This window comes from Gorilla gorilla, chromosome 10, assembly GCF_029281585.2.
Source record: "Gorilla gorilla gorilla isolate KB3781 chromosome 10, NHGRI_mGorGor1-v2.1_pri, whole genome shotgun sequence".
Taxonomy (NCBI): Eukaryota; Metazoa; Chordata; class Mammalia; order Primates; family Hominidae; genus Gorilla; species Gorilla gorilla.
This window is the reverse complement of record NC_073234.2, coordinates 138,516,414-138,528,875: the sequence shown is the minus strand read 5'-3', so window position 1 is coordinate 138,528,875 and position 12,462 is coordinate 138,516,414. Positions and strand designations below refer to the sequence as shown.

The following is a 12,462-nucleotide window of genomic DNA, read 5'->3' as shown; positions in this document are numbered from 1 at the left end:
TTGGTGTCTTGTGGCTTCTGGTCTCAGGGTTTGGAGGTATTAAAGCCATGGAAGAGCAGTCTCTCCTGGGCTGCAACAGCCTGTCTTCTGTGGCCTCTAGCTCCATCCTCAGAGTTTGGGATAGGGGCTGAATCTTTTGCTTGTTCTCCCTCCCAGGGCTGGCTCCCAGAGTCAGTACTTCAGGTTGAGGGGAGTGGGAGGTTGGCTCTGGAGGGGCTGCCGAGTGGCAGGAGGAAGGGGCTCAGGAGCAGGGGGTGGCTCCACTGCAGCGGCCAGACTCTGTTGATTACAGATGATTATTTCAAGGTGTGTGTGTGTGTGCGTGCGTGCGTGTGTGTGTGCAAACGTGTGTGTGTGTGTATTTTTAAATAACAGCTCTATTGAGATATAGTTCACATACCATACAATTCACCCATTGAAAGTGTACAATTCAATGGTTTCTAGTATGTTCACAGAGTTGTGTAATGAACACCACAGTTACTTTTAGAATATTTTCTTCTATTCTCTTACAACGTGTAAAAATAAATAAAGGTTTTTTAAAAAGAACATTTACATCACACCAAAACTGAGCTCCTAAATGGATGTCATCCCTCATTTGTCCCCAAACCCCCAGCCCCTGGCAACCACTAATCTACTTTCTATCTCTGGATTTGCCTATCATGGACATTTCTTATGAACGGAGTGATACACCATGTGGCATTTTGTGTCTGGTTTCTTCCACTGAGCATCATGATTTCAAGTTCATGTAGGAGCATGCATCTGAGCTTCATTCCTTCTCATGGTGCAATCATCTTCCACTGTGTGTATAAGACCACATTTTGTCAATTCACACATCCATGGATCACAAGTGCATTTTTAAAGGGTGCTTTTACATCTCAAACACAGTTCTCAGTTGGTGAGGGGGTCAGAGGACAATACAGAAGTGACTGTAAGCGGCATAAACTGTAGCTTCCCAGAGGGGCTCCAGGGGCTCGGGGGAGAGGTCGAGGTGGGGAGGCAATGTCCTTCCTTTGAGCAGCCACTGAGAGGGAGAAGGAGTTGCAGAGATCAGGAAGGAGAGGATTTCTTTCCAGTTTTCTGGCAGTTTTTCCTCACTCTTTCGGAGACCTAGGATGGGTTAGGAGAGGGCATGGCAAAGGCAGAGGTGGCTCTGCTAGAGGAGGCCGCAGGTCTGCAGGCCGAACCTGGGGAGCCAGCCATGTCTGGCCTGAGGCCCTGCTTTGAGGAGAAGATAAAGCCTTGAGGAGCCTTTTGGGCCGATCTGGGAACCCAGCAAGACTAGATTAGCCTGACTGATGACAGACCTGGGATGAGGATGAGGGCAGTTAAGTATTTGTTTAATCTTGCTTTGTCTTTTCAAACAGCGATTTAGTAATCCTGTTTGAGGCTGCAGTGTGGCAGTGCTTTCCGGAGGATGGAGTCCTTTTTGTTTGTTTTGAAAAAATAGAGATAAGGTTTCACTATGTTGCCTAGGCTGGTCTCATACTTGGCCTCAAGCCATCCTCCTGCCTGGGCCTCCCAAAGTGTTGGGATTACAGGCGTGAGCCATGGTGCCAGATTGGAGTCCTTTTATTAAAATTAACTGCCCTGCTCAGCTTTCTGCTGAGCCACCCCAGAGCCAATCCTTGGTTCTTGGGCCCAAGGCTGGACTCAGGGGTTGCAGGAAACAGTCTGTAGCATCCAAGTGGGGCCTGTCGTACCCACTTCCAGTGTGTAGGTGCAGAACGCTCTTTGGGGGATTTCTCTGCTGGGCCACCTTACTCCAGGGATCCCTCAGTTTTCAAAACAAAGCAAGAGGGCAAGGAAGAATGGAGAAACAGCTCAGTGTTGACTCTCTTCCCCCTGGTGAGTGCTGTGCTGGGGCCTCTGTGCACATCATACCACTTCCCCCTTGAATCAGCCCCACAAGGCAGGGTGAGAGATGAGGACTCAGGGTGCAAGGAGGTCTCACAGCTTGGAAGTGGATCAGGACAGCTCTGATTCTCCAAGGCCAAGGTCTTCTCTATATCATGAGGCAGCCCAAAAATGTGTTTCTACACATATTCTGTGTAGAAACTCAGGCCAGGCTCCTATATGCTCTGGGTGACAGCGGGAAGGTGCTTTCCAGTGTGAATCAGTGTGGCCCATCTGGGAGTCATAATGTCATTGCCTCTTCCAAAATATCAGCAAAGCTGACCCTAGTGCTTGTAGTGCTCAAATGCACCTCTCTGCCTTTGTGCCATAGGGAAATGGATTTGGTCCTGGGGGTGGTGATACCAACTTCTGTCTCAATTCCACGACCCTCACTCAGCACACCCACCCCAGGCCTGTGCAGAGGAGGAATAACCGTCCTTGAGAACCATCCAGCCCTAGGTGGAGAAATTAGATTTATGGACTTAATCAGTTCTTCTTCCCTGTCAGTGATGGTGAGAATGAAATGGGGGAAATTGATAAGCCTCAGTCATGTTTTCCTGCGAGACAAGGCAGCTTTGGTAGCTGGTGGGACTGATGCCTTCTTCACCTGTGTCCTCTGCCTCTGAGTGACTATAAATTGCGAACCCCATGAGGTGGCACCTGCAGCCACAGATCGCTTAGGCACCTTGCACAGGGGGCCACCTAATGAACTGGCTGCAGGACGGCAATCCTGCCGTGAAGCCAGGCACCCCGGGAGGGGCAAGGTGGCAGAACCGAGAGAGCAGATGCTCCTTGCTGTTTCTGTAAGGCCACCAGTGGCTGGGTGGCCTGGCCCTGGTAGCAAGGTGGTAACCATGTGAGTGGCTGAATCCTGCACCACTTTTCCTGAGCCTCCTTCCTCCTGGATTCCTGCAACTATATTCTCACTACATGGCTCACCACCGATTCGTTCTCTCTGCCCCAAGGAGGCTGGACAAGAGGCTCAGGTCAGTGCGGGTACGCAGGAACCTATGTCTGTAAAATGAAAATGCCTGCCTTCAAGGGCTGTCTTGAGGTTGAAAGGAGATGGTCTACATCAAGGGTTAGGAAGACCACAGTGTGGCTGTGCCGGCCACCTCCAGGCTGGCTTCAGTCTCCCATCCCCATAGTCATATCCCTGTGAAGTCCCTTCCCATACTGAATCGGGCTACCTGTGTATCTCACAGGGTGTTGGAAATGACAGATTGTGAATTCCAAGGCCCCATAAAAGACAGTGTGGACCGGGCGTGGTGGCTCACGCCTGTAATCCCAGCACTTTGGGAGGCCGAGCCAAGTGGATCACTTGAGGTCAGGAGTTCTAGACCAGCCTGGCCAGCATGGTGAAACCCTATCTCTACTAAAAATACAAAAAAAAAAAAAAAAAAATTAGCCAGGTGTGTTGGCACCTGTGCCTATAGTCCCAGCTACCTGGGAGGCTGAGCCAGGAGAATCACTTGAACCTGAGAGGCGGAGGTTTCAGTGAGCCGAGATTGTGCCACTGCACTCCAGCTGGGTGGCAGAGACTCTGTCTCTAAACAAAGAAAATGTGGTTTCTGCTCTCCTTTCTCTTGGATCACTTTCTCTGGTAAACCAGCCACCATCTTGTGAGGACACTCAAGCTCTCTGGAAAGGTTCAGAAATGTGGTGAGGAAGTGAGACAGACCTCTTGCCAAAAACCATGTACTAATTTATCAGTCACATACATGAGTTGACTTAGAAATGACTCTATCAGCCTCAGCCAAACCTTCAGATGACTGCAGCCCTGGTCAACATCTTGACTGTGACCCCGTGGAAGACCCTGAAACACTCAGCCAAGCCACTCTCAGCTTCCTGATCCACAGAAACAGCATGAAATAATAAATTTTTCTTGTTTTAAACTGCTAAGTTTTGGGTTAATTTGTTATACAGCTGTAGATAACTCCAAGAATACTCCATAAATGTTGATTTCCTTTCTGCGGCTCCACTGAGTCATCTTTGTTCATGGGCAAAGCTCACTGTCTCTCCACTGGCTGCAAAAGATGTCCATTTGTTGGCTCTGACTCATGCTTGTGGTCTTGATGGCTCACAGCAAGGCCTTTTCACAGAGAATGGTGGTTTATCACACTCAGAATCCAGGTCTTACCTGCTTTCCTGCTCCATGGAATTTTGACCTGAGTTTGAAGGCTGATAGGGGATTGATGGATGAGGGAGAAAGACACAGTCAGTTCTTAGAGCAGTAGCTAATCCAGGGGTTTCTCTGGCTTTGTTTGCATGAGTAGTGATAGTTGGGGATGAAGCACGGGTATTCGAGATCTGTTTTGTGTGAGTATGGGAGGAAAAATTCTGTTCTCTTCCTCCTCCATCTTTATTCATCTCTGTCTTCCCTCGGATCAGCTTTAAAGACCCCTGAGACTCTAGGACTTGGTTTGCTTTTTTCTCACCACTGGGATCCATCTCCCACTAGTAGGAAGAAGGATCTAAGTAGTTGAGCTGCATAAAGGGGAAGTAAACAGCCAGACAAATGTTACATTTTAGAGCCTTGAGTCACCCAGAGCTTTCTATCAGCTTCATTGGGTGCAGGGAGGGTAGCGATTTCTGGCTGCTGTCACCTCCTTGCTCATATCAGGAAGCGCTAATTTTGAGGCAAAGTTCAGTGCCCTCTGGCTCACCTAGGGCCCCTGTTGCCTAATTTCACGAGGCCAAGAGTTTAAGGGTGGGTTCGGGGCTGCGCAGCCTGGATGCCTTGGTTTGCATGCCTACAGCAGCTGTGCCCGAAAGCTTTTTTTAGAGTAAATATGTAGCTTTTGCTAGGCTTTTTGTGTGCCTTGTTCATTCCTCTATCATTTTTTGTATACCTGCTATGGTGTCAGGCACTGGGGATACAAATTAGCCGGGGACTCGGACATGTAAGCAAGTAAGCCCAACAGCAGCTAACATTTATGCAGTGCTCACTGTGTGCTTGGATGTCCAGAGTGATAGAGCAGGTTTAGTAAGCAGGACAGAGGGCTGAGACCAGAGGCAAGGTGGAGAAGGGCATTTCTGGAGGCAGCAACATGAGTGCAAAGGAGACATACACAAGGTTCCCTGGGGGATTCCAAGTTGTTGCTGTCGTGGCTTCAAATCTTACTTTAGGGCCTACTCAGATGGCATCTTGTTCATGAAGATGTGCCTGTTTTTTGTTTTATTTGTCCCTCTCCCCCCAGCAAAGAGTAACCTTTTTTTCTGAACTTCTCGAAAGTTTGCTAACATCAGCTATAAAACTCTCTGGGCCTGGAGATATTTTGCGGGGAGCAGGGAAGATATTTTGATTATCATTTTAACTTATTTCTGTTCATTTATTCAAGCTTTTTCTTCTTTCACCAATTCTCAAAAGCCCCACACCACCCTCCTGCCACCCCCACACCCCTCCACTTCTAGTCGCTACCTTCCACCCATCATTCTCACTTCTAAAGCCATCAACAGAGGTTTTGAACACCACTCATGTGCCAGGTGTTGTTCTAAGCACAGATTCATCAGTGAGCCAAATGAAATTCCTTCCTAAAATATGCTCTTTGGTGGTGCTAAATGCCAGGAAGAAAAGTAAGCAAGGGGAGGGAAGAGAGAGGTGTGGGGTGGCGGGGGGCGGGAGCTTGGATAGGATGGTCAGAAAGGACCTCTTTGTAGAAACTTAAATAAATTTAGAAAGCAAGTCATGTAATATCTGGGAGAGAGGAAATAGCAGGTGCAAAGGCCCTGAGGTTGAAGTGTCCTGGCAAGTTTGAGGCAAGCAAGGAAGGCAGGGTGGTTGGAACACAACAAGAGAGGAAAGGTGGTAGGAAATGATGGAGAGTCAGGGGCACAACCTTGGAGGACTTGCAGGTCATGGTAAAGATGCTGGACTTGACGCGAAGTGTGAACAGAGTTCTTGGAGGATTCTGAGGTAGAGAGTAGCATAATCTCATTTGTGTTTTTATTTTAACATGCTCACTTGGGCCACCTTGTAGAGGCTGGAGTGAAAAGGAGGGAGACTAGTTAGAAATTCTGTATTGCTGGCTGGGCGTGGTAGCTCCCAGCACTGTGGGAGGCCAAGGCCAGAGGATTGCTTGAGTCTAGCAGTTTGAGCCCAGCCTAGGCAACATAGCGAGACCCTGTCTCTGCAAAACATTTTAAAATTGCCCAGGGATGGTGGTGCAGACTTGTAATCCCAACTACTTGGGAGGCTGAGGTGGGAGGATTGCCTGAGCCCAGGAGTTTGAGGCTCCAGTGAGCTGTGATTGTGCCATTGCGCTCCAGCCTGGGTGACAGAGCGAGACCCTGTCTCTAAAAAAAAAAAGAAAAAAAAGAAATTCTGTATTGCAGCAGCCTAAGAGAGTCATTAGTTAAGAGGTTTGTAGTAGGCATTTTTTAGAAAGTTGCATGGAGGGCTAGGTACGGTGGCTCATGCCTATAATCCCAGCACTTTGGGAGGCCAAGGTGGGTAGATCATTTGAGGTCAGGAGCCTGGCCAACATAGCGAAACCCCGTCTCTACTAAAAAAATTAGCCGGGCGGTAGTGGCATGTGCTTGTAATCCCAGCTACTCGGGAGGCTGAGGCAGGAGAATTGCTTGAGCCTGGGAGGTGGAGGTTGCCAGTGAGCCGAGATCGCGCCACTGCACTCCAGCAGTCTGGGCGACAGAGTGAGACGCTGTCTCAAAAAAAAAAAAAAAAGAAAAGAAAAAGAAAGTTGCATTGAGGGAAATTCATTCCCTTTGAGAGGGAGTTGGAAGCAGCTTGCCCTTCAGCAGGGTACACAGAGTCTCCCATAAGTGTGCAGGGCCCGCTATTTCTAGTCCCTGGAAGGATTTGGGTCTCTAGTTGTCTCCAGGCTCTCTGAGGATCTGAGGAATGCCTCGTAAGCCAGAACATGGAGATACTTCTTCCCTTTAGTGCCCTAGCCTTGGTTCTGAAGGAGTTAATTGCACCCTTGGGTGCTAATCACAGTGGCTGGGCTGAGCAGAACTGAGTACCAAGGTCTTGGGCCTGAGAAGAACCAGGCCAGTCCAACCATTCTGTGGGCTTCCCTGAGGGACCTGCTCTGAGACCTTTCCCTAGGACTTCCAGAGGCTCATGTCCGGAAGTCAGAGCTGTGCAAGCTGGCTGTGGGTCTGCCTCTGCACGCCAGAGACTCTTCTCAGAGCCTTCTTCCACACTTCCCTTGAGATACCCTATGGAACAGTGGTGGCCAGCTCAGGCTTGGAGCCAGATGACTAGAATTTGAATCTGGGCTCCACTACCTCTTGGCTGTATGTCCTGGGGCAAGTCACTAACCTCTCTGTGCTTCAGTTTCCTCATATGCAACATGGGGACAAAAGGATTCAATCAGTTAATTCACATGCTGAGAAGAGTAGTTGTGGTTGTGGTCTGGCCCGACTGGCCCCTTGCCCTGCCTTCAGGATCGCTGACTCACACCTCCTGGCCAGCATTAAGGGATTAATGTTGTACTTCCATTATAATCCATGTATCATTACCATTTACCGACCTTTGACCATGTCCCAGGCGTATGCTCAACACTTACTATACATCATCTCATTGTAGTCCTCAGAAAAGCCCAAGAGACAAACACTGTCTTCACCCCCATTTTGTAGAAGAGAAAACCGAGGTTTAGAGGGTTGAAGGAACTAGCCAAGGCCCCCTAGCTGGTAAATGATGGAGCCAGGACCTGATGCCCCCTGCAAGCTGCTTTTCTGTAGCCAGGGAGCAGGAAGGTGCTGGCATGTCATAGTGTTGGGGCCCTGGCTTTCCTGTTCTTGCTCACAGCTACCTTGCCTGGCTCCAGCAACCTTCCCAGTATTTTTCTAACTGTAGATGGTCAGAGAGGACCTCCCTGTGAAAACCTAAATAAACGTAGGAAGCAAGTTACGGAATATCGGGAAGTGCATTTCAGGAAAAGGGTGCAGTGAATGCCGAGACCAGGAGGTGCCTTCCAGGGAGGTGTCCACAGAGACTTCTCAGACCCTGCCTGCCCTGTGGCATCTGGTTGGCCGCCAGGGAGACAGGGCATCCTGGCTCAGTCATGCTGGCTCACACAAAGAGCCCTTCTCTGAAGGTCCCTGGTGTTCATACATGACAAGACAGGCCCTGTGAGCCTCTGCGGTGTGCTTTAAGCATTGAGTCTGGCTGGGGGCAGTTTGCAGAGGGTCCCACCATTGTCCCTGTGGAGTTATTGGCCATCCTGTATCTTCAAGTTGCATTTTGGAGAGTGGGCTTTTTACTCCTTGTATTTTTTTTTATTGTGGTAAAATATACATAACATAAAATTTTCTGTGTTAACCACTTTTATGTGTATAGTTCATTGGCATAAGTACATTTAGAATGTGTGTAACCATCACCCCTATCCATTTCCAGAATTTTTTTTATCATCCCAAACAGAAACTGCACCCATTAACTAACAACTCCCAACCCTTTTCCTCACCCCCAGTAGCCTCTGCCGTACTCTTTGTCTCTATGGATTTGCGTCTTCTAGATGTTTCATAGGAACGGAGTCTTGCAATATGTGGCCTTTTGTATCTGGCTTCTTTTGCTCAGCATCATGTTTTTGAGGTTTGTATGTGTTGTAGGGGGTGGGCTTTTTGAAGCAAAGGGGATGTCAGCACTGTGTGCTGACCCTATACCAGGTGCTGCCAGGGAGCAAAAGAGGAAGAGAAGCCCAGGTCCTGCCCAGGAGCCCCCATCTGGGTCACGCAGATGGCGCTAGCTCACACCTACTTAGTTACTCCTCAGCTCCTGGATCTACCTGTTTGCATCTCTCCAGACAGGCGCCCCTCGAAATCAAGGACTCAGTTCCACATGTAGGACTCTACGGTGCATGCCACAACTCTAGGTTCATCTCAGGGCCTGATTTCTGTGCTTGGGCACCTGACATCTCTCAGCCTTGTCTCTCCCATCTGTGGAATGGATCTGGTTCTCTATTAAGAGCCATACTTGGCCCGATTAAGCTGGCTTCCCAGAGTCAGCTCAGAGCTGACCCTTGATGGGGGAGGGGGGTGTGTGGGATGGTGCTTCTTAGATTATGACTTTTTTATTTATTAAAAATTAATTCAGGGACTTTGATGTATCAGACTTTAAAAGGAGTTGACAGGTCACATGGTCTCTGAAAGCACAGGGCTGGTAATCCATTTAAGAAAACATTTTCTTCTTCTTTTTAATTTAATGGAGGAAATCATTAGCTGGGAAATTGGTAGAACTGATTTATTCTTGTTTTGGGGAAGGGGAGTGGAAGAGAAAATCTGCTTTAATTGCTGCTGGTGCTAGAAATATCTCAGCAAAATATTCCCATCAGCTGGGCCTGGCATGAGAGGAGGTAGTAGGCTAAGCGTTCGTCTCTTCACCCATGCTCTGGGGGCAGCGGAGGGGCTCTTTCTGGCCCCAGGTGGGTGGCCACGATGTCAGCAGTGGCAAATGTTCAAAGTTGCAGCCTTGGCTCCCTGGTGCTCCAGTTCCTCCCAAGCCTGAATGCACGGTGTGGTTCTGGTCGGGGGCTGGGTCCCAGAGAGCTCATGCTCAAGCCTTATTCCCAGGGAAACAGGACCAGGACCCCCGTCTGGGAAAAAGGACTACGTGCCTCTGGGGCTTCATCCGGTTCCAAGGGGAGGCAACTGGGTTCACCCTAAAAATAACCGAAGATGCAAACAGCTTCAGCATGCAAATGTTTTTCATATCTGTGGGCCAGATAATTTAAAGGTACAGCTGTTTTTCCACTGTCCCAATCTCTTTGTTTTTCCTGAAGCAGGGAGGAGGCCTGGGGTGAGCTGAGCCCTTCTGGGGTCACCATCGTCCAGCATCTCTGGCTGAGGTCTGCCTGGGTGCCCAGCTGCTGCCCTCTCTTTAGATGCCACCTTCCCGGGGGCACCCCAACCCTGTGACTCTCAGCAGGCCCTCAAGGGTCCCTGTCATGGAGCAGGAGCTGCCAGCAGGCCTGGCCTGAGTGCAGTCACCCCAGCAGGCTTGCTGAGGTTTGGGAGGTGGTCCACCTGATTTCAATTCACCAAGCTTGTTAAGCTCAGAAAAATGGGTGAAGGAGTTTTCAGAGAGAGGGAGGCTATAAATAGCCTGGCAGGACGAGGAAGTGAGAGGTTAGTGATTGTCAAGGTTGTAGCCCAGCTCCTGGCCAGCTGCCACATCTCCAGGTCTCCCGAATGCCCCCAGGCTGCTGCCCCTCCACGATGTGCTGGCTTCAGGCTCTGTTGGCCGAATTCTGGTGTTCCAGGACCTTCCTGGCCTCCATGCCTCTTCCTGGTGGCTGCTGCCCTGTGAGGCTCCAGGGCACATTGTCACCTCCATGGCTGGGGACTCTCATCTGCCCATGTCATAATCCTCCCATAGACATGTTACATCTGGGGGAAAGACTCGAAGCAGTTAGCCATCTGGGAGAAGCCTACCATCAAGTGGGGCGTCCTGCCATGGTGAGCACCGCTACCTCTCAAGGATGGTAGGCCTGTGGCTTCAGTTCCAAAGCCGTAGGGTGGGACCAGGAGTTAGTCTACAGTGGGGGTGAGGGACATAACTCCAGGCCAGGCGCAGACATTTGAGGCATTGACCTATACAGGGTCTTCATTCATCCATCCATCCATTGGTTCATCCGTTTGTATATTTAGAAATTCTGTTCAGTGCCTGCTGCATGCCAGTGCTCTTCCAGCCCGAGGATACAGCCAACCAACATCCCTGCCCTCATAGAGACTCCATTCTAGTAGGAGAGACACAGAGTTAAAAACTTTTTTGTTTTTTTTTTAGAGATGGGGTCTCACTATGTTGCCCAAGGGGGCTGGACTCAAACTCCTGGGTCAAACGATCCTCCCACCACAGCCTCCTGTAGCTGGCACTACAAGCGTATGCTACTGTACTGTGCCTGGGCAGACAATATTTTAAAAAGAACATGCTACGACACATGGATGAACCCAAAAGACATGCTCAGTGAAAGAAGCCAGACACAGAAGGACAAATACTGTATGATTCCACTTACCATGATTATACGATGAGGTCCCTAGAGTTGTCAAATGCACAGCTACAGACAGTAGAACAGTGAGTGCTGGGGCTGGTGAAGAGGGAATGGGGAGTTAGTGTTTAATGCGTAGAGTTCAGCTGGGGAAGGTGAATTGGTTCTGGAGAAGGATGGTGGGGATGTTGCACAACAATGTGAATGTGCCTAATGCCATAGAACTGTGTGCACTTGGGAGTGGCTAAGATGGGTCAGGCACGGTGGCGACGCCTGTAATCCCAGCACTTTGGGAGGCCAAGGCGGGCGGATCAGTTGAGGTCAGGAGTTTGAGACCAGCCTGACCAACATGGTGAAACCCCGTCTTACTAAAAATATAAAAATTAGCTGGGCATGGTGGTGGGCGCCTGTATTCCCAGCTATTTGGAGGCTGAGGCATGAGAATCGCTTGAACCGGGAGGCAGAGGTTGCAGTGAGCTGAGATCGTGCCACTGCACTCCAGCCTGGGCAAGACTCTGTCTCAAAAAAATGAAAATAAAGAAGTGGCGAAGATGGTAAATTTTATGTTACATGTACAATTTTTAAAATAAAAAGGAAAGAAGAAAGAAAAGTAAGTCGGGTACTAGATAACGATCAACGCTCTGAAGAAAATTAGAAAGGGTCAGAGGAATGCCAGGGTTAGAGTCAGGGCCAAGTTTTACATCAGGGTGTCAAGGAAGGCCTTAGTGAGAAGGGGCCCTTGAGCAGAGGGGAGGGAGAGTGGCAAGTACAGATGCCCCAAGGCGGGAACTTGCCCACGGCCTTGCCAGGGCGGAGAGGTGGCAGGGCAGAGCCTGCAGGCCCTCACTGTGAGTGGGTGGAGAGAGGCTATTCAGGGCTTTGAGCATGTCCTGGTCCTTCTGGCCAGTCTGTTGAGGGAGCCAGGAGAAGGCTTTGCAGGGTGGGGGTACAGGCCCATCCTCAGCTACAGCTCCCACCTCTACGTGACTCCTACCTGTTTGTGGGCTCAGCACAACAGGAGTTAATGATGCTTTACTTAGTGGTTGTGTTTAAATTTTTCCTGTTTTTCTGGAGTCTCCACTACCCCTCCTTTCCCAGCTTTGGTGGGTTCAGGTGGGTCTGGGACAGGAGAGGGGTGGCTTGCTCAGTCTTCAGTCCCTGCTGTCTGGGCTTTGAAGCCACACAGCTGCCGAGAAGCAGACAGACTTTTGCCTACCCGGCAAGAGTGCACAGTGCCCCCTTCCCCTGGGTCTGCTCCCGAGACACCTCTCAGGAGGCTCCTGCAGGGCCAGCTTGGTGGGGTCGGGACCCTGGGCTTCAGACCCCGCCCTGTTGGAGAAGTTACCTCCCTTTCTGAGTCTGGATTTTTGCATCTGCAAAGTGAGAGGGCTGGGTGGCAGTCAGGTCTGGATTCTCATCCTGACGCTCCCTGCCAGAGGAGCCTGAGAAAGCAGCTTCGTGGCTATGTGAAACTCCCTGAGTGCCCAGCTCCACAGCCCAGCCGAGAACCAAGACCCTCTGCACATCCCCTCAGGGGTCTCTGCCACCACATTAAGGATTGCGGGGGGACCTATTCCAATTTTACAGCCCCTGCCCAGACATTCCAGGGATAACCTCAGGA

The 12,462-nt window shown here is 50.0% G+C and overlaps 1 protein-coding gene and 1 long non-coding RNA gene across 17 annotated transcripts in view; one reads left to right on the top strand and one right to left on the bottom strand.

Moving 5' to 3' along the window:
- PITPNM2 (phosphatidylinositol transfer protein membrane associated 2) overlaps positions 1–12,462 on the top strand; it is a 166,814-nt gene that overhangs the window by 57,038 nt on the left and 97,314 nt on the right. The gene's annotated exons all lie outside the window — the stretch shown is intronic.
- LOC101137801 (uncharacterized) lies at positions 3,865–12,448 on the bottom strand. 2 transcript variants are annotated; one of them, XR_008670454.2, is made up of 4 exons: positions 11,836–12,448; positions 10,869–10,940; positions 4,034–4,074; positions 3,865–3,920 (listed from the first exon to the last, which is right to left on the bottom strand). It is a non-coding gene; the product is annotated as an uncharacterized lncRNA (long non-coding RNA). The 2 variants fall into 2 exon arrangements; XR_176037.3 differs by lacking the exons at positions 3,865–3,920; positions 4,034–4,074 and adding an exon at positions 9,084–10,592 and having other exon boundaries at positions 11,836–12,445.